We start from the raw sequence: 21,644 nt of genomic DNA on the forward strand, positions 1-21,644 counted from the left end.
CATTCTTAGGGGTATTTACTACAATTTACTGTCATTTTCCAGTAGCGCTCAGATGCGGGTCGGGGTCATGCTGTGCTTCTGCACCCTGAGGCCCGTGCTGGAAGCAGGCCTTGCATTCTTGCCTTGTGGGTCCTCTAGGCAGGTCCCTGGGTTTGGTGTTGCAGTCACTCAGCACTTGGCTCCAAAGCCGCCGCCTCTCACACTCCACTGCAACATTTCAGGAGGTCTCGGGGATTCAAACCACATGAATATCGAATAAATCCTTAGGCTCTCATTGTCTGTGGAACCTCCTTTCCAAAACATCAAATTCTTAAGCCCATATTTTAAAGTCAAGATACCTTTCTTAGCAGTTCCTAGAATCAAATGTCTTTCTCCAGTCCAGAACACAAAAGACAACACAATCAACATATCATACATCTGTACACATTTATCTTTTTAAGCTATATACTTTCTATCTTTTCTCAATACATATGTCCCCTCCGGCCAGGGACAACCCTGTTCGTTTACCCCTCTTTCTCAGTTGACTTCCACTTGCAGCCAAACCGAGCGAAGGACGTCAGGATTAACCATACCCCAATCCTCCCTCACCTTCTGAGGGCAACCTCTCAGCGTTCCCTAGTTCCCGATCTCGGCTGGGACCTCCAATTGCCATTATCTTGGTGGAGACCTCCAATTGCCACGCACCATGCCCCCGCGTCTGCATTCTGTGCGCTGGCACCCAGTTCGCGAGATTCGGGCAAGTGGCAGGAGGTTAAAATACACAAACACACACAGACAGAAAGACAGCGACACAGGTCATCCTTTAATTCCCCAAGAATGCCCCCTTTATTGTGTTCAGGGGCAGAATATATAGAGATAGCCATGCCCCAGCCAAACCCACCAGAAACCACTCTCCTGCCATCAGGAACTCCTGAAGGTCTCATGCTCAGAGCAGCTGTAGGCACTCTAATCAGGGGATTACAAGAAATTCAGGATCTGGGGTCTCACTGCTCCCAACATATATGTTTCTACTCTTGTTTAAGTTATTGTCCATATGCAGTTCATTTTAAAAATATAAGGTAAAATTCTAGTTTTTGAAAGCTATTATTGTATTGCTGAGATACTCTTGGGAGTAGAGACTTTGCTGGTAGATAGACGACTTACTGAGGGTTACCCTGTTAAAGAAAATGGAGTCTTCTTTCCTCAGGAGCTGATAAAAGCGGTATCTCCTGATCTAGTGGTGTGATTTCAGGCTTATGAAGCTTGCACAGATCTTGTACCACTTGTCACAGCAACTGTAGATTCATATGTGCAACTGCTCCGCTGTGTGTGGAAAACAGTGTCCTTAATGCTATTGACCATCTCTGGCTTTTAGAACCTTTCCAGACCCTTGAGGGATATGCTATATATGTAGCAATAGGACTGAGAACTTCACAGTCTTTTATTCTCTGTACATTGAACACTTTAGCAAGGTCTCTCCCTTAATTGCCATCTACTGGAAGAAGAAGGTTCTGCAATGAGGATTGAGAGATGCTCTTATCTGTGAGTATAGCAATAAGTTATCAGGACGCATTTTAATACTATGCCCACTTAGAAAATTTATTAATCAGTTTATAAATAAACATGGGCTTTCTTTTTTCTCTCTTTCTGTAATTTTTTAAACAAATTTGAAAATTTTTACAGAAAGGACACTGATTGTCTCAGTAACCATCTCACTTTTGTATCAAAGACACACTTTCAGTATTTTCTGCTTCTCAGTAGAGTGACCAACTTTATTTCTTCCACATTACCCCATAAGCTTGTTGTAAATTCTTATCAGTTTTTTTACCTAGTAAATCATAAATAAATTTTAATCACTGTGACTAGCTAGACCCCTATTGTATAAGTTGCTTTTCTGATGTTCTGATAAAATGCCAAGACCAGAGGTATCTTATAAGAAAAAAAAGTCTATTTAGTCTTAAAGTTCCAGAGGAAGCACCCATAATAGTAAGTGAAGCATGGGAATACAGACAGGAAACTGAAAGCTGTCATTGCAAAATGCACAAAAGAACCATAGAGAGAACAAGTAGTGGGAAAGACTTCAAGTTCTCAAAGTCCACCACAGTGAGGTTTTCTTCCATCATGGTTCCATGTCCTAAGGGTTCCTTAACCTCTCCAAATAGTACCACCTACTAGAAGACAAAATCTTCAAATACAAGGACATGTGAGAAACAATTCTAAAAGCACTCTACCTATATAATCTCTAAACTATGCTTAATAGAGTTTGAAATCTTACCATTTTTACCTTGTCAGACTTTTAATAACCAATCATCTTCCCGTATTGATGTAATAATTCTCCTAAAAATCATATGCTGTCACCAATTTTAATTTCCTAAAAGAGTAGTAACTCTAGTCCATTTATATTGTTGATCACAACCTCTAATTAGTTCATGCTCTAAATATTCAAGCCCCACCATTCCCTGCATATACATCTGTTTCCTCTAATTTTAATTCCTCCTCTTCCACTCCTTAACAAACCCTGTATCCCAATTTAAAGTTTGTGTGCCTTTCTTATAAGTATCCATACTCCTATCCTACACATAACTCCTTATAATCCTTTCAACTAAGAAGACTTCTTCTACCTTTTATCTCCATGGTGATCCTTAAAATAGTCCTCAACACTCTTGGCCTTCTAACTTCTAGCTGCTTTGTCCCTCTTTGTAGTCTGTGAGACCTTCAGGAAAGAATCCATACCCATTTCCATACTCTCATTTATAAAGCATTCACACCTGAATATTCAGCTGCTGACTTTATAAATGGATTGATACTTAAAATTCTTCAGGACAGAAAAGCAATGGGGTAAATATCTATCTATCTGTCTGTCTATCTATCTATCTATCATCTCTCTCTCTCTCTCTCTCTCTCTCTATCTATCTATCATCTATCTATCTATCATCTATCTATCTATCTATCTATCTATCTATCTATCTATCTATATCTATATGTAGTACTTTATGAGAAGGCTATTTGTCTTATGAGGAAAGTGCTGATTTAATTGTGATGTAATTCCTGGGGAAAAGTGAGACTAATGCCATTTCCAAATGTCTTAAGATTCTGGTTGTCCATCTGTGGAAAGTGCTGAGGACTGTTATTCTTACTTCTAATAATATTGTTGCATAAGCTTCAAATTATGTGAGCTTGTTAAATAAAGTTATCTTGTATGTTAAGACTCAAGATATTATAGACTAACCCAGAAGAAGGGTACAGAAAAATCAACCCATGATGAAACCAGTTGGAGATCAAGACCATGGCAGACTTGCTATGGTGATGGTAGTATTTCACAACCAGCTTTCTGGGCAACGAAAAGTCCTTGGTTCTAATGTTTTTCATTGTTTACAATTCCATGTTACCGATAATTGCTGAACACAGAATTGAAAATATGTACACCTGGACAGTGACAAAGATGTTATGAAGTCACTCAGTCATATAGCTGATCATAGACCCCATTCTTCATTGCATGGGAAGATGACATGCAAAATTTTAGGCACTCTTTAAATGACACCACACTTTCCTGGGAATTACTTTCTCCTAGCCAAGTGGGGTATTGAAAAAAATCCTTTCACCAATGGTCTGACGTCAGTCAGTTTGATATATTTGGGCAGCATTAAAATATCATAAAAATAAGGCTCATTGATACTACAATGATGGCCCTTTGTGTGGAGCAAAGAGAAATGGAACAGAGTAATGCTTTGTCTGACTCTGGTCAAGAGAACCTTACTTACTCATTTGTTCTCCTACTTTGTAACATCAAGGTTTCTCCTGTGTCCACTTTTCTCACAGAAGTCTACTGTAGTGAGTCATATTTCACCTGCATACATTCTTATCTGTCTTACTCTTCTGGGGAATTGATAGACTTTACTAGCTACCTTGATTATTCCCTGTGTCTAGGGTCTATTATTGAGTTTGCTCAAGGAAGACAGGATAGTTTGGGGGATATATTCTTACAGATGCTTTTTCTTTAGTTTATGACAACTGTTGCTATCAATGGTTTCTCTGGCATCTTTGCTGTTGTTGTTCCTAAGAAATAGTACAGTATCTCATTGCCTTTTTACTTAAAAATCTTATAAAATATACCTTATAACATTCAGAATAAAATTGTCTTTAAGCCTCATTAATTGTTCACTTTTGATTGTTTCATTTCTTATGTGAGGTGTACAGCTGATATTCTAATTAATCTAAGTCACAGTAATTTCTACTTGGCATATTTGTGAGACATATAGTTTTAACTATAGAAATTGTAATAATTCTTTTTCCAGATAGTTATATGTTTAATTTCATCTATAAAGCATTATTATTATTATTATTATTATTATTATTATTATTATTATTATTACTATTACAAATTTTCACCTTTCCCTTTCTCCCACTTCTCTCTCCCCTCCCCCCATACTCCCTCCTCCTCTCCAGTCCAAAGAGCAGTCAGGGCTCCCTGCCCTGTGGGAAGTTAAAGGTCCTCCCCCCCCCCCCAAGTCCATCCAGGTCTAGGAAGATGAGGATCCAAACAGACTAGGTTCCCACAAAGACAGTACATTCAGTAGAATCAAAACCCAGTGCCATTATCCTTGGCTTCTCAGTCAGCCCTCCTTGTCAGCAACGTTCAGAGAGTCCAGTTTGATCACATGCTCCATCAGTCCCAGTCCAGCTGGCCTTGGTGAGTTCCCATTAGATAGCACCACCGTTTTAGTGGGTGGGTGCACCCCTTGTGGCCCTGACTTCCTTGCTCATGTTCTCTCTCCTTCTGCTCCTCATTTGGACCTTAGGAGCTCAGTCCAGTGCTCCAGTGTGGGTCTCTGTCTCTATCTCCATCCATCACCAGATGAAGGTTCTATGGTGATGTGTAAGATATTCATCAGTATGGCTACAGTATAGGGCCAGTTCAGGCGCCCTCTCCTCAGCTGCTCAAGGAACAAGCTGGGGACATCTCCTTGGACACCTGGGAACACCTCTAGAGTCCAGTCTCTTGCCAACACTAAAATACTCCCTTAAGATATATGCTTCCCTGCTCCCATATCCACTCCTCCTCCATCCCAGCTGTCCCATTTCCCCAAGCTCTCAATTTTTGCCTGGAAATCTTGTAATTTCCAGAATCTGGAAGAATGGATAAAAAAAGTGTGGAATATATACGTATTAGAGTATTACTCAGTGGTAAAAAACAATGACATCTTGAATTTTGCATGCAAATGGCTGGAAATAGAAAACACTATCCTGAGTGAGGTAACCCAGACCCAAAAAGATGAATATGTTATGTACTCACTCATTAGTGGATTTTAGCCATAAATAAAGGACATTGAGCCTATAATTCATGATCCTAGGGAAGCTAAATAGGAAGGAAAACCCAAAGAAAAACATGTAGTTATCCTCCTGGATATTGGAAGTAGACAAGATTTCCAGGCAAAAATATGAAGCAATTTTTGCTTTGTTTTTTGAGACAAGGTTTCTCTGTGTATCTTTGGAGCCTGCCCTGGAACTCTCCCTGTAGACCAGGCTGGCCTTAAACTCATAGAGATCTGCCTGCCTCTGCCTCCCAAGCACTGAGATTAAAGGAGTGCACCACCACTACCCAGCGTAATTATGATGCACTTATCCCACCAGATATTTTAAAAATTAAGTCAGACTTCAGTATTTTTGATAATACTTATTGAATATATGGAAATTTGGAGGTGTGTTGGATATTATTTTGCCAACTTGACATAAGCTAGAGACATTTGGGGGGAGAGAACCTCAACTGAAGACTTCCCTCCATGAAGTAGACCTGTGGAAAAGCCTGTATATTCTTGATTCATGATTGAAATGGGAAGGCCCAGCTCACTGTAGGCAATAACTTGCCTTGACAGGTGTTCCTCGGTTGTATGAGAAAATAGGTGAAACAAGACATGGAGAGGGAATCAATAAGCACCACACCTGTATGAGCTATTTCAGTTCTTGCCTTGAGTTATTGCCCTGACTTTATAAATGATGGGCTATAAACTGTACAGTTGAATTTCTCCCCAATTTTCTTTTAGTTGTGATGTTTTCCCCATAAATAGAAGCCCCAAGTAAAACTGAAGGATAATGAACGTTATTAAATATATGATATTGTAATAGGTAAAATATTTGTTTGATACATGTTGGTGTAATAGAGAACCAGCAATTTTATCACAGTACTAACTATGAAGACATCCATTACCATAAATGGGTTCCAGTCATCAACACTATTTCTGGTTTCTGTTATAGTAAGGTAAAAAGCTGATGAGATGATTTTCATTTAACATAGGGAGGTGACATAAGAATCTGCTCTGATGTCACCAAAATCCCGAGGATTACATTACTAGGTTAAGAAGTTTCCGGGGTGAGGGAGATCAAGCCCTAACCATTTGTTTCCAGGAAATGCACATGGAGTAATTCAGATCAGGACTTGCAGAGTGTCTAAGTCCATCATCCGTGGCCAGCTTGGGTTAGTCATAGAACTAAGGTGCTGCTTCCCGTGTGTGAGGGAAAGGCTGTCTCCTCTCTGACCTGTCAGCAGACTAGGACTGAAGGTGCATGACTGATACCTGTGGGACGGAAGCATTGCATCATTTTATGACATCCCAATGACTACCTAATGTGTAAAACCTATGCATTCTGTTAAAATCAGGATAGTATAAGATTCAGATTCCCTTTTCTTATGATATCATTTCTATTTTTCCTAGCTTTGATATAATTTTATGACTGCAACTTTGTTTATACATAATTTAAGTGTCTGAGTGAGTAAAGGAAAAGACCCAAGGTATTGTACTATCATTCCCATTTTTTATAGAATCTAGCATAATGATTTAAACTGTAAGATATTTTGCTCAATTACCGAATTAAATGCAAATACTTAAAAGAAAGTTAATATATTGGCTGTTTATGAGGAAAGCTAGAAACATATGTAGTTTTCATATGAGGAGAGCTAGAAACATATGTAGTTTTCGTTTTAAAATAATAAAAATATAATATATTTACAGGATCTTGGAATCTTGAGAAAACACTACAAATTTCCCAAGAAACTAAGGATTGCCTTAAAAGTCTTGACAACTGAACTATAGAACAGGAAGTTAATCCTGGATGCTCGACTGCTGGGAATTGGCCCTCAGAGACAAATTCATCCACCCTGATGAGTCATGGCATTAAAAATGATGAAGAATATGAACGAAACTCAAACAGTATATGCAAATGCTAGTAGTTAATGTTAACTTTTAAAATGTTCTCTATACTTTTAGTACATCTTCAATATCATTGTTTTAAGTACCATTTATTCTTTTACTATCCTAAGAATTTTCATTCATAGATGTACAATACAATTCTAGAGAATTTAATACTATGTTTTGATATTAATCTCCTATTACTAGTTTTGATGGTATATAATTTCACTCTTATTTATTTTCCTAGGCTTCTAGACTGATAATTTCTTGCTTCTCTTCAAAATAGAAAATATGTTTCTTTAAATGAATTTAAATGGCATAGAACACTGAACTCAACAACCAAGACAAGTTTGGAGAATATATACAGAGTGAAAAATTTTTTATTTTAATATATTTTTTATTTCTTTTTTTAAATTTTCCATTCAAACATTTACACTTCCTTCTCTCCTCCCAACCCCCTCCTGCTCCCCCAGCTCTCCCTCCCTGCTTGAGAGAGGGCAGGGAACTCTGCCCTGTGGGAAGTCCAAGGCCCTTCCCCCTACATCCAGGCCTAGGGAGCTGTGCGTCCATATAGACTAGGGTCCCAAAAAGCCAGAACATGCCGTAAAAACAAGTCCCAGTGCCTTTATCAATGGCTTCTCAGTGAGCCCTCATTGCCAGCCACAATCAGAGAGTCCAGTTTGATCACATGCTCATTCAAACACGGTCCAGCTGGATTTGGTGAGCTCCCATTAGAACAGGCACACTGCCTCAGTTGGTGGACCAACCCCTCGTGGTCCTGACTTCCTTGCTTGTCTTCTCCCTCCTTCTTCCTTTTAACTGGAACTTGGGAGCTTAGTCTGTTGCTCTGATGAGGGTCTCTGTCTCTATCTCCATCCGTTGCCGGACCAAGATTCTATGGTGTTATTCGAGATAATCATCAGAGTGAAAATTTTGATTAGCATTTATAACAAATAGTAGACTGTTTAGTAAAACTGCATTCTAGACAGGTGCTCTTTTCAATCCACTCACATTATGGGGATAATATAGGGTACTGTGGCAAACCCCTCCTGAAGACTATGTGAGTCTTCATTTTAGTCTCATTTTCTTTGATTTGGCAGTTCTGCAGAGCAGCACTCTTCTTGATGTTGCTGCATGCATCCAGCCTCCTTTTCTGCAGACCCATCACATAACTGTTCTTGGCTTAGAGGCTGCTGTGTTGAGATGAGGAAGCTGGAGACCGTATCTGGACTCCTCACAGATGTGGAGCAAATAGAGAAACATACCATAGAATACTTTTCACCTTCTTAGTCCCAAGACAAACAGCTCGAGGCGATACGATTCCTCTGTCTGGAGGGCTGGATTACAGAAGCATCTCTCCTGGGAGATAACACTTAAAAGCAAGATTGAGAGTTCTGTGTTTGTTCCTCAATTTCTGTGGCCACTACTTTTCTAAAAAAAAACAAAACAAAACAAAAAACTCAAAGTTAAACATGAAATGAATCTACAAAAGCCTGAGTTAGCTTCCAGATAGCTACTGGGTGCACACATGATTGCATGGAAGAGAGAAGAAAAGCTTTATAACTAATCCCCATGATTTGGAGATTGTAGCCAAATCAGAAACCAGTCATTATTTACTGACATCAGAGTGAAGAAAAGATCTTCTCAATTAAATTTCCTGAAATTTTTAGCTAAATCACTCAAGAACTCACTCTTGATTTCATACCTATTTTTTTTAATTCTCCTGTAAAGACACTGCTCAAGCTCTTTTCCCCACATAATCAACACACACACTCATAGTAAACCTTAGGGAGTGTTTTTTTCACAGTGAATAAAATATTTTTCTTTACCCAGCTCCTTTTATTTAAATGGGTATTCCTGGGGAGACATCAGCTGTCAATCTTGACCACCTAAGGTTGATATCAAGGGTCCACTTTACAGAAGAAGAGAACCAGTTTTCTCAAATTGTTTTCTCCTGACATCTCCCTAAGTCACATGGCACACACACACACCCACACACAAAAAATTAATACAAAAGAAAATTAAAGCATAGGTATTCTTAATTATATATTCTGTGATGGAGGAGGGTCATCTGTCAATGTGTTACTTTCATTGGTTAATAAAGAAACTACCTTGGCCCTTTGATAGGACAGAACATTAGGTAGGCCGAGTAAACAGAACAAGATGCTGGGTAGAGGGCAGTGAGGTCAGATGCCATGATTCTTCAACCTGAGACGGATGTAGGCTAGAATCTTTCCCGGTAAGCTACCAGGTCATGGTGCTACACAGATTACTAAATATGGGTTAAAACAAGATGTGAGAATTAGCCAGTAAGAGGCTAGAGTGAATGGGCCAAGCAGTATTTAAAAGAATACAATTTGTGTGTTGTTATTTCGGGGCATAAGCTAGCCAGGCAGCCGGGAGCCAGGCAGCAGGAATGCAGCCTGCTGTTCCTTCTACAATTCTGCACTAGAAAAGTATCTAAACTTTTAAATACCTTTTAAAAAAATAAACAGCTCCAGGAATAACAGCCTAGAAGAAAAGATAAGGGGTAGTGAGTGTCCAGATCTATCTATAATCTTTTCCCACCTACCTGTTTCTCCCTTATGTATTTATATAGTCCTCCTATGTAAAAGCCCTTAGGACAAGGCTACAATATTTTTAAGTTGGACATGATGTAGATCACCCCAGTTGTTGACTCAGGATCTCATTTTCTATACCATGCAATCTACTGTTAACTCTTATCATGTGTTTCTTATATATTCACAAATATTCCTAAGAGAAAGAGGCTACATGAGACATGGACATTTTCATGTTTTATATTCCTAGTATCAACAAAGTTCTAAAACTATTTTAATATCTACATGTGTGTTCTGTGTATTCTTTAATCACTTTAGGTGACAAAAATACTTTTGTCAGGTGTAGTCTGAACAGGAACTGGGAATGTGAGGTCAGGGAAACTGTGAATATACATATACAATTTTGCTTTGAGTTTTGAGTCCTTGGGTTTCAGTCAGTGTATATGATGTCAGATTGATGACTCAGAGTCACTTTTTCCCTCTCATGCAATGAGTCAAAGAGGATGGGGAGTTGGCTAAGCATAAATCTAAGAGAAATCATGAGCCATCGAATACTCTTTAAAACCTGGAGCAGAAAACAAAGTGACTAATTACTATTTGAAATTTATAGTAGTCCTAATCTACTCTAAACTAATAACTTCAACACCCGAAGCAACCTCTGTAGTTAAGGTGTCACTTAAGAAGAGGGAACCACCAGTTATGTTCTAATGTGACTAGCAATAATGAAACTATTTTGCCTTGTTTGTATTTCTTGAATACTTATGAACATGTTAGTCTTCATTCTAAAATTAAACTTATTTACTTATTTTTATACCCTAACCACAGTTTTCCCCTACCCCCTCACCTTCCATTTCTTCCTCCCACAACCCCTTCACCCCTCCCAACACTCTCCTCCTGTTTCTGTTCAGAAAGGGGCAGGCTTCCCATGAGTATCAACAAAGCATGGTATATCAAGTTAACATAGTACTAAACAACTACTTTTGTATTAAAACTGGGAAAAGTGACCCAGTATGATCTGTAGGTTCCCCAAAGTCAGCCAAAATGTTAGGAACAAGCCCTACTCCCATTGTTAGGAGTTCCACAAGCAAACCAAAGAAGTTCAAGTCTTTGAAGAAAAAAATTAAAAAAGACATCAGAAGATGAAAAGATTTCCCATGCTTGTGGATTGGCAGAATTAATAGAAAAAATGGCAATCTTACCAAAAGCAATCTACAGATTAAATGCAATCCCCAATAAAATTCCAGTACAATTCTTTACAGACCTTGAAAGAACAATACTCAACTTCCTATGGAAAAACAAGAAAATCTAGGAAGCTAAAAATATTCTGTACAATGAAAGACCTTCTGGATGTCTTATCATTCCTGATTTTATGCAGAAATACAGATGTCTAGTAATAAAACAACATGGTATTAACATAACAACAAACAGGTAGATTAATGGAATCAAACTAAAGACCTAGAAATAAATCTATTCATGTATGGACACCAGATTTTTTGACAAAGAAAGCCAAAATTATACAATGGAAAAAATAAAATATCTTCAATAAATAAAACTGGCATAACTGGATGTTGTCAAATGAAAGAATAAAAATAGATCCATATCTATCACCCTGCACAAAATTCAAATCCATATGGATTAAAGACCTCAACATAAATTTTGTTACACTGAACATGTTAGTCTTTTAAACATGTGATCTTTCATAATGTGAGAAAAAAATGTTCAAAAACTCTCAACATTTTTTGCCCTGTTCTCTGGAGTAATGAGTGGGGAGGAAAACAACGAAGATCTGCAATATTCAAGAGCTCATGATCATCTCCTTGCATTCACTTCTCTTGTGCAAGAGTTGCTGCAGAAAGGCAGAAGGGAAAGGACAGAGCAGGAAAGACAATATAGAGGTCTGAAAAAGAGAGAAAGGTAACAACTGGCACTAACTTGTTGTTCTGTGATGAATTGTTTGGGAGACAATAAGTGAAGAGAATTAGTAATGTTGTATCCTTGGTTATATATATACATTTTCTTTGGCAAAGAATTCAGTAAAAATGAAGACATTTCTATCCAGAGATGAGGTTTCTAGAAATAATCTAATGCTGATATGAGTTGAGTAGGGACCACATTTATAAATCAATTTTTCATGAAATATTTAAATTTTTAGAAAAATATAGCTAATAAGACAAGCTTTTCAACACTAACTGGAAAAAACAAAATAATAACAATAGATTAACATTGCTTTACTCTTATTATTATTACTTTTTTCTGACAAGATCTTACCCTGTGGCCTACACAGGTTACCACATTTATTTTGACATTGTTCTTTTTTTTCAAATATGCTTTATTTACACCATTTAATGAATGTGTTCTGGGGGATTACATCATCACACCTAGCATCTTTATTGCTCCTTTTCCCTTTCAATATTAAAAGGGGCCTGCTACTTTGTATTCTAGTTGCAAGAACTAACTTTGTTCTTATAGCTCATAACAAAGAAACAGGATGACATAGCCACAGATTGAACCTAAAAAGGAGGCTCCGAAGAGACAGTGCTGCATTTATGTAAGTCTATATTTAATTTTGTTATTATGGTGGTTTGAATAAGAATGGCCCCATGGCCTCATATATTTGAACACTTAGTCCATAGAGAGTGGCACTCTTTGAGAAAAACTAGATGGACTAGAAGGTATGAACTCATTGGAGAAAGTGTGTCATGAGAGGTGGGTTTTGAAATTATAAAAGCCCATCCTAGGCCCAGTTCTCTCTGTCTGTCTCTGTCTGTCTCTGTCTCTGTCTCTGTCTCTGTTTCTTTCTCTGTCTCTGTCTCTCTTTGTCTCTCTCTCTTTTTCTCTCTCTGTCTCTGTCTCTGTCTCTGTGTTTCTCTCTCTGTCTCTCTGTCTCTGTCTCTCTCTCTCTCTCTGATTCTCTGTCTCCGTCTCTCTCTGTTTCTCTCTCTGTCTCTGTCTCTGTCTCTGTTTCTCTCTCTCTCTCTCTCTCTCTCTCTCTCTCCTCTCTCTCTCTCTCTCTCTCTCTCTCTCTCCATATTAAGATAGAGGTCTCAATTACTGCTCCAGTAATTCATATATGTGGCACTGTTCCATGATGATAATAGAGTAAGACCCTGAAACTGAAAGTCAGCCTCAGTGAAATGTTTTCCTATATAAGAGTTGCTGTGATTATGGTGTCTCTTGACAGCAAAAGAATAGTAAGTAAGACAGACGCATATAAATATCCCACAGAGTGCTATATTTTATCATTTTCTTGTTTATATCCTTAGTGCTCAAATATTGGCAATCAAGCAAGTTAATACCAGGTTGAAATCAGTTAATGAATGAGGAAGTAACAGGGATCTGTGGCATAGCTTAGTTCTCCTATTTATGATCTTCTACATTATTATTTTGATTTATTTTTACAAAAATCATTGATATAAGCAATTTGGTATATATTTGTATGTAAAACAATGAGGTTATTTTGTCTCAAAGTAAACTATCTCCTCTATAGTAATAAAGCAAAGGCATATTGCGAAGGACTTTACTGGTTATAGGTGATATCCAGGTTAGTTTGTAATCATCATCTCTAAAAACATGGAGAAATAAATTCTACAAGTGTGAGTTCAGCTTTCATCACCCATGTCTGAAGCCTTACATGTTTTCCTATGGATGTTGGAAATCTGAAACATTAAAAGATTTTCACCTCAACAGAGACATAAATGAACAATAAGTGATGTTGCCTGCCAGCCAAACGCATCTTGAGGTGTGTGCAAAGAAATACTACAGATTTTTAAGAACACTTAACTTAGCAAGCATGAAACGGCTCCCTGTGGTGTTCCAGCATTATTCATGTCTGTTCTTGTTTGATGGGCATGAACATCTTCCATGAAAAACACAAACATTTTGGGCCACATAACTAAAGTAATGATTTTATCCTCCTCTCTGTGAGATGTATTGCCACTTCTCTCATGAAAGGTTAGTTTCAGGTTAGAACTTGATCCCTTCTCTGTGTTCTTTTCAATAGTACTGACCTGAATCGTGAAGGTGAAAATCTGGGAGTGCCTTTTGTGGATAGATTTGGCATCAACAGTAATCAGAAGGATTATTTTGTTTGTCTCTTAAGGTGGTGCACTGGGTAGAGAAAAAAGGAAAAAAAATTAACAACTGTGTGCAAAATAATATGTTTTATTAACTTTACATCCTCTTAGATAATAAACTAAAGACTAAAATACATAGCACATTTACGTTCTTTCTGACAATTCTAAGGTAAAGAGGAATATATGTAGTTTGAACAAGAATGGCCCCTAAAGCCTCATAGATTTGAATGGTCAGACTCCATTTAGTGGAAGTTAGGGAAAGATTTGAAGGTGTGGCTTTGTTGAAGGGAGTGTGACAGTAGGGGTTTCGCAGGCCTATGTCATTCTCAGTGAGCTCTCTTTATATCCTACTTGCACATAAGGATGTAAGCTCTCAGTTACTGCTTCAGCACTATGCCTGTTTGCTTGCTGCCACGTTCCCCGCCATGACTGTCACAAACTTACTCTCTGAAACTATAAGTCCCCCCCCAAACTCTTTCTTTATGCTATTTCATCACTGTAGCAATAGAAAGGTAAGTAAGACAATACGTTTCAATCCCCCTTTAACATACATGATTCAAAATGTAAGTTTTCTTTTATACAATTTGATAACATAGAGGTGGTGAGGAACGACATATTGATAGAATAGAAGTAAATCTGGTATAAAAGAGTGTTTAACTCTTTTTTAAAATAGATTTTATTGAGCTATATATTTTTCTTTACTTTCCTCCCTTCATCTCCTGTCTCCTTCAGCTCTTTCCCTTGGTCCCCATGCTCCCAATTTACTCAGGAGATGTTGTATTTTTCTACTTCCCACATAGACTAGATCCATGTATGTCTCTCTTAGGGTCTTTATTGTTGTCTAGGTTCTCTGGTACTGTGATTTGTAGGCTGGTTTTCTTTGCTTTATGTTTAAAAACCACTTATGAGTAAATACATATGATAATTGTATTTCTGGGTGTGGGTTACCTCACTCAAAATGATGTTTTCTAGCTCCATCCATTTGCCTGCAAATTTCAAGTTGTCATTTTTTTCTGCTGTGTAGTACTTCATTGTGTAAATGTACCACAAGTTCCTTATCCATTCTTTGGTCGAGGGGCATTTATGTTGTTTCCAGGTTCTGGCTATGACAAGCAATTCTGCTATGATCATAGTTGAGCACATGTCCTTGTGGCACAATTGAACATCCTTCGGATATATACCCAAAAGTGGTATTACTGGGTCTTGAGGAAGGTTGTTTCCTAATTTTCTGAGAAATCTCCATACTGATTTCCAAAGGGGCTGTACAAGCTTGTATGCCACCAACAATGCAGGAGTATATCCTTTATCCCCCAACCTATCCAGCGTAAGTTGTAATCAGTGTTTTTGATCTTGACCATTCTTACAGGTGTAAGATGGAATCTCAGAGTTGTTTTGATTGCATTTCTCTGATAACTAAGGATGTTGAGCATTTCCTTAAGTGTCTTTCAACCATTTTAGATTCCTATGTTTAGAGTTCTCTGTTTAGGTCTGCACTCCATTTTTTAATTGGATTATTTGTTCTTTTGGTGACGAATTTTGTGAGTTCTTTGTATATTTTGGAGATCTGTCTGATGTTGAGTTGGTGAAGATCTTTTCCCATTCTGTAGGCTGTTGTTTTGTATTGTTGACCGTGTCCTTTACTTTACAGAAGCTTTTCAGATTCAGGAGGTTCCATTTATTAATTGCTTCTCCCAGTGTCTGTGCTACTGGGGTTTTATTTAGGAAGTGGTCTCTTGTGCCAATGTGTTCAAATGTACTTCCCACCTTCTCTTCTATGAGATTCAGTGTAACTGGATTTATGTAGACATCTTTGATCCATTTAGACTTGAGTTTTATGTATGGTGATAGATATAGAACTATTTTCATTCTGCTACATGCTGATATCCAGTTATGTCAGCACCATTTGTTAAATAGGCTTTCTCTCTTCCATTTTATATTTTTTCTTCTTTCTCAAAAATCAGGTGTTCATAGGTCTGTGGATTAATATATAGGTCTTCGATTAGCTTCTATTGGTCCTCCTGTCTGTTCTTATGCCAATACCAGGCTGTTTTCTACTACTATAGCTCTGTAGTAGATTTTGAAGTCAGGGATTGTGATGCCTCCAGAAGTTCTCTTATTGAACCAGATTGTTTTGACTATACTGGTTTTTTGGCTTTTCCATATGAAGCTGAATACCATTCTTTTGAGGTCTGTGAAAAATTTTGCTGGAATTTTGATGGGCATAGCATTGAATCTGTTAATTGCTTCTGGCAAGATTGCCATTTTTACTATGTTAATTCTACCTACCCAAGAGCATGGGAGATCTTTCTACTTTCTGGTGTCTTCTTCAATTTCTTCAAAGATTTAAAGTTCTTCTCATACTGGTCTTCCATTTGTTTAGTTAGAGTTACTCCAAGTTATTTTATGCTATTTGTGGCTATTATGAAAGGTAATGTTTCTCTGATTTCATTCTTAGTCCTTTTATTATCTGTGTAAAGGAGGGCAACTAAGTTTTTTTTTTTTTTAGTTAATCTTGTATCATGTTGCATTACTGAAAGCGTTTATGAGTTGTAGACGTTCCTTTGTAGAATTTATTGGGTTGCTTATGTAAGCTATCATATCATCAGCAAATAGTGAGAGTTTGACTTCTTTTCTGATTTGTATCCCCTTGATCTCATTTTGTTTTCTTATTGCTCCAGCTAGGACCTCAAGAACTATATTGAATAGATATGGAGAGAGTGGACAACTTTGTTTTGTTCCTGATTTCAGTGGAATTGTTGTGACTTTCTCTCTCTTTGGTAGGGTGTTGGCTGTTGGCTTGCTGTATATTGCCTGTATTATGTTTAGGTATGTTCCTTGTATCCCTGCTCTCTCCACGACCTTTATCATGAAGGGATGTTACATTTTGTCAAAGGCTTTTTCAGCATCTAATGAGATGATCATGTGGTTTTTATTTTTCAGTTTGTATGGTGGATTACATTGACAGAATTTTGTATTTTAAATCATTCCTGCATCTCTGGAATGAAACTGACTTGATCATGGTGGATGATCATTCTGATGTGTTCTTAGATTTGATTTGCCAGCATTTTATTGAGTATTTTTGCATCAATGTTCATGAGTGAGATTGGTCTGTAATTCTCTTTCTTAGTAATGTCTTTATGTGGTTTGGTGTCAGGGTAATTATAGCCTTATAAAAAGAGTTTGGCAATGATCCTTCTGTTTCTATTGTGCGGAACAATTTGAGGCATATTGGTATTAGTTCTTCTTTGAAAATCTTGTAAAATTCGGGGCTGAAACAATCTGGTCCTGGGCTTTTTTTTGGGGGGGGGACTTTTGATGACTGTTTCTGCTTCTTTAGCAGTTACAGGTCTATTTAATTTGCTTATTTGGTCTTGATTTAATTTCAGTAAGTGATTGTTATCCAGAAAGTTGTCCATTTCCTTTAAGTTTTCCAATTTTGTGGACTACAGGCTTTCAAAATATGACCTGAAGATTCTCTGGATTTCCTCCATGTCTGTTGTAGAAGCCAGGACCACCAGCCCAGGGGTGACCCCACCTACAATATTGGGCTGGGTTCCCCCATATCTATCATTAATTAAGAAAATGTCCTACAGGATGTCCTATATTACCAGGTTATAAAGGTAATTTTCTCTCCTGAGGCTCCTTATTCTCCAATGATCAGCTTGTGTCATGCCAACACTGTCAAAAACAAACAAAACAAACAGAAAACCCAGGACCAACTATCAAATTAGATTACAAGGATGCAGCCATAAGGACTCACAGAACATTGTAGTTTAAGTAAGCAAGTGAAAACTGTAATATACAACTAACTGCCAGACACTATCTTTCAACCTAAGTGACATAATGTGAGTCAGGTTAACCAAGATGTATTAGGAAAAATTTAACATGTTAACTTAGAAAATACTTATTATATATAATATATTATATATATGATGCATAATATAATATATAATATATTATATATATTATACATAATATATATGCATCATATATGTATCAATAAATATATTGAGATTTATATAAATAAAATAACCAAAAGCTCTGTCAATATGCATACTAAGATATTTAAGATAAATTTATCATAAAATAATCTTATCAGAAATTACATTGAACATCCACAAAATGTTAATGACTAATAGTTATATTTAAATGGGACCTACACCTCTTCATGATTTTTTGTTAAAATTTAATTCCTAGAAGTTAAAGAAAGTATCTAATAATTCATCCTCTATTTCTTTTTCTTTTGGTTTTTTTATGAGACAGGGTGTCGCTATGTAACAGTCCTAGCTGTTCTGGAACTAGCTGTTGTAGACCAGGCTGATCTCAATCTCACAGAGTTTCATCTGCCTCTAAACCCAAGTGCTAGGATTAAAGGCATGCACAATGGCCACCTGGCCATCCTCTATTTTGAATAATACATGTGGGTTACTAAAAGGTTTGAGTGGTTGGTTCGAAGTCTACTTTTTGGCTTGGAGAGACAGCTTCACAGTTTTGATGTACTGGTAGTGTTGTATGACATATGTGCTAAGGACTTACAATTGATCCAATTTTGTCTCTGGTATTAATTTTCTATTAAAAGCTACAGTACACATTATAACTGGCTCTATGTTACACATTATAGGGTTTTAAATTGTCTATTACCCTACTGACATATTTAGCAATCAGAATGTATATTTCTCTTCCTAGAGAGAGGTAAACACTATGATTTATAGATCCTCAAAGAGGTTTTACCATGTGGTAGTACTAGAGGACAGTTCCCCCTACTGACCAAAAGCATCCTATGCATGGCAGGCCACATCCCTCAACATGTCTTCTAGGAAGGGAGAGCTTACTTTGCAGATCTATAGTTAGGAACACACATCTTGTCATACAAACAACATTACAGTACCCATCTGAATCTTCATTCCTGTCCCACTCATATAACCTTAACAAGACCTAAGGAAATAGTGTGTTCAAGGTATCCTTGCATTGCTCATAGGAAAAATTCAATTTTCTATGCACACAAGTTTTCTTTCTAGGCTATATTACTGTGTTTTAATTTCATCAAGGCAAGAGGTTTCCTGAAATAACTAATGCCCATGAGAAGCTCCAATACAATTGTGCTTTTCAGTCACTTCTTTCAAGTTCTTCATTTCCACGCACCGCACCCCTGTGTCTGTGTTTGGTACGTGATTACCCAGTTACTGAGCTGCGGGCAAGGAGCAGGAGGTTAAAATACAGAGACAAACACAGAAAGCCAGCGACAAGGGTCATCCTTGAATTCCCCAAGAATGCCCCCTTTATTGTGTTCAAGGGCAGATTATATAGAGATAGCCATGCCCCATCAAACCCACCAGAAACCACTCTCCTGCCATCACGAACTCCTGAAGGTCTCGTGCCCAGAGCAGCTGTAGGCACTTAGATCAGGGGATTACAAGAAATTCAGGATCTGGGGTCTCACTGCTCCCAACACAATTGTGCTTTTCAGTCACTTCTTTCAAGTTCTTCATTTCTTGAGCTGCTACACTATGAATTAACTATATTCTCTATGCCAAACACTGTGCCAAATGCTAGAGACACCGGAATGAATGAAACAAAGACCCCTGACTTCAAAGAGATAATAATCTAGTGGGGAAAGGAATATACCCACCTAAACTCATACTACTCTGGAATATCTGGCATACAAAACATGCCCCATGATTCTCAATGAACCTTAATCATTTCCTCCGAGATGTTTATATATGTGAACCTACTACCTTACCGTTGCTTAGATACAGTGTTTGTTCTTCTTCATAAGTCCAGGCCCCTCTCTTTGTAATTTCCACTGGTGTTTTCCAGTGAGTCCAAAAAAAGAAAGACACTGTGAAAATAAGTTAGTGTTATATGGGAAACGACATCCAGTGGTGTTTATGAACTGTAAGATGGAGCCAGATATGCCTACATGAAAGACTCTGCTATTTTTAAGATCATCCAATCACCCAAATATGAGGCATCATTTTCATGACATTCCTTATGCTGTCATGTACTGAGAATGATGGAGAGATACCAAACAATGTACAATTTACAGAATCCCCAGAGCCTTGGAAAGAGCATGGAAGATCATCAGAACAAAACAACTCTGTACTGACTCTGGTGTGGGCTTGCATTTGAGGCGACCTTCTGCTACACTCCAGTGGTTAAGCTATTCAGATGAGACTTTCGATGCCAACAGCTCACCTCCCCATACCAGACTGAAAAGCTTTTATTTACTAACTCAGAAACCTGTCCATGAGACACTGCTTAGTTGCCATTTCCTTTGAGAGCACTGGTTATTGAAGCAAAGCAACTTAGCAGGAACAGGGTGTGAATAGGTGTGTGTGTGTGTGTGTGTGTGTGTGTGTGTGTGTATGTGTGTGTGTGTGATCTCATGTCCCCTGCCACCCCTATTCACAGTAATACTGCAGTGGGAAATTGATGTCCCTACCAGTCACTCTCTAATAAGGGGTATGCTGAAGTTTCATGCTATGGAGTGTTCTGTAGTGGCAAGTAGCAGAGATCCAAGCTTAGCTTATGCTACTGTTTTGTTTATTTTCTTAAATTAAAAGTGTTTATAAATTTATTTCTTGTCTAAGGGTATTTCACACAGAGACAATTGCAAGGAATTACTTAGTAAAGACGGGAGTTTTCACAGTAAAACAAACAGGAGTGAAATCTTTGATCTTGAATTTCAGGTTATCATGTGATTCAATGGTTCATGTACAGGCCGATGACATGGCTGTAGGTAAGCAGGTGTCCACTAAGCATGGTCCAGGCACTGAAACTGGACTAGGGACAGTGAGGGAATGAAGAACAGACAGACAGGCACAGAGAAATCTGGGATTAAGTGGTCTGAGGTTCTAATGGAGAAGACTTGGAGTTCCAGAAGCTCAGTGTCTTTATTCTATAGAGTTGAACAAAGAGCTGGGGTTACTTTGAGCAACTGAATAAGGCAGAAGGGTTATATTCCATACAGGTAAACATAAAAACAAAATTTACAGCATATAGTTGGCTCAAGGTTAACAAGTATGGTTAACTTTGATATATAGTTGAGCAGTCTTCAGGCCATAAATATCCAAGGGAAAAAGCTATAGTGGACATCTCCTGTGCACCATAAATATTTACACTTGGTCCTCTAAGAAGTCTTTGCTATTTGCCACTAAGCTATATTCCAAAGAAAGGCATTGCTATTTTATCCTTGGGTTTGAGGCTCTGGGGTCCTCAACATGGCCGTGCCTATCCCAACAATATACATTCACTTAGGATTTCACTCACTCTGCGCTTCTTTTGCCTATGACTAACAACCTAAGTTTAATCCCTGAGACTCATACGGTAGAAGGAGAGCACTGACTTCTACAAGTTGTCCTCTGACCTCTGAACCTGCAGTACTGTCATGTTTTCATTCATACAGACATATGCACACATGTGCACACATGTGTGCACACATGCCCAAGCACAATATTACATTTTAAATGATAAATATATAAACAAATGGCTCATTTAAGCCACCAACTAGTTTGATTGTGTACCACCACTGACTGGACTTGTTCATGACCACATTCATTCAGTGGATATCCTAGCATCTTTATAACTTATAGAAACTCACTTTAAAATGGCGATGCTACAGCTGAGTTTAAGGTATCATAAAAAAAGAATATACAATGATAAAATGAGCTAATATAATAATGGACATTTGATTTCCTGCTCTTTCATTTTCTTCAAACATCTACAGGTTACAGGTTTTCATAAAGAGAAACAAAGAGCTTATGAAAAAGAGAGAGAAAAGAAACCCTATTCAAAGCACACTAAGAGATGATGTAAGGGTCTAGAAAACAAGAATGCTTAACTATTCACAG

At 37.7% G+C, this 21,644-nt stretch overlaps 1 protein-coding gene across 10 annotated transcripts in view; it reads right to left on the reverse strand.

The window, feature by feature from the left end:
• Positions 1-21,644, reverse strand: part of Anxa1 (annexin A1) — a 156,097-nt gene that overhangs the window by 44,466 nt on the left and 89,987 nt on the right. For 7 of the 10 annotated variants that reach the window (XM_038337925.1, XM_038337906.1, XM_038337898.1 and 4 more), the window contains exon 2: positions 13,729-13,828. The exons of the other annotated variants lie outside the window; for them this stretch is intronic. The gene's annotated coding sequence lies outside the window, so the exon portion shown is untranslated. The remainder of the gene's footprint in view (positions 1-13,728; positions 13,829-21,644) is intronic. 10 annotated transcript variants of the gene reach the window in all.

Source organism: Arvicola amphibius, chromosome 1 (genome assembly GCF_903992535.2).
Source record: "Arvicola amphibius chromosome 1, mArvAmp1.2, whole genome shotgun sequence".
Taxonomy (NCBI): domain Eukaryota; kingdom Metazoa; phylum Chordata; class Mammalia; order Rodentia; family Cricetidae; genus Arvicola; species Arvicola amphibius.